We start from the raw sequence: 1,321 nt of genomic DNA on the forward strand, positions 1-1,321 counted from the left end.
ACGAAACGTTTGGTCCAGCCATGTAGGGCTCCCGAATATGAAGATTTACGCGAATGAGCGTTTACCAGATTTAAAAAGGAAAAATCTTATGTTTGGAGGGTCTAGAGGTAAAATGGTTCTTTTCTAGGTTAAGGGTAGTATCGTAATTACACTAAATATGCAATTAATTATTTACTCAATAAGGTGGAGGGGCATTTTGAGGAGAGACGGCCGCAAATTGGCCATCCTCCACCTGGATTTGAACCTAGGTGGAATTGATGATTTAAATTGTTATAATTAAATGGTAAATTAATTTAACTAGACAGTAATTATTAGCTTATTAAATAAAAACGAAAAAATTAGCACTTTTTTAAAGGTTAAAAAGAGTACTAGTTTAACTAAGTCTTTACATAAGCCTAAATAACCTTTCACATTTAACTCTCTCTCTCTCTCTCTCTCTCTCTCGTATCAAAACCTATCTTTCTTTTCACATTCTCTCTGCCAAAATACAAAAACTGACTAGAAACTAAAAGTTCTTCACACTTGAAGAACATTAACGTTAAAAATATAATCAAAACATATTCAAAAACGTTAGGCAAAGGGAGAGTTTTACCGTCTAAGTTTGGTGTTGAAGCACGGATTTTGATATGAGTTAGAGGAGGTCTTTGGGCAGCAATTTCAGGGTTTGAACGTCAAAATAAGGTATGGTTTTTCTTACTCTTGGTCCCTTTCCCAAGAGACCCTTAGGATTTAGATGAATCTATTCCTAAATCTAGGGTTGTTCCTCGTCGCATGTCTCTGTCACTAGCTCCTATTGATTTGTAGGTTGGGAATGTTTGCTTGTAAAAATTAGGGATGTAATGTGTTTTCGTGATGATGATTTTCATGTATGTTTGTTTGGATTTATGTGATTATTATAGTATATTATTCCAAGACTATTTAATAAGTATGTGTGCAAAGTGTGTGTTACATTCGCTATTGGTCACGGATTGGAGCATAGAATGGCACGTTTTATGGTTGTATTTTACGTGCACAAACTTGTTTAAATCGTGATGTTCATAAGTGATGTAGTAAGGCTAATTTGAGTGCAAACTCTTTATCGAATGTGATCTTTAAAATGCGCCTAAAGAATTCACTAAAAACTACTACAAACGTATACACATTTCACGTGAAGGAGGTGAGAAAAAAGCCTGCAAAAATGGGATCAAAATTTTGAGCATTGTGTTAACTTATTTTAGGCCAAAGAAAGTATAACAACATTAGATTTTAAGCGAATGAAAAATAGGTGAGGTCACTAGGGTTTAAAACCGAAAACCTCACACGTGAAAAGCTCAAAAACCGA

This window comes from Solanum lycopersicum, chromosome 12, assembly GCF_036512215.1.
Source record: "Solanum lycopersicum chromosome 12, SLM_r2.1".
In the NCBI taxonomy this organism is placed as follows: domain Eukaryota; kingdom Viridiplantae; phylum Streptophyta; class Magnoliopsida; order Solanales; family Solanaceae; genus Solanum; species Solanum lycopersicum.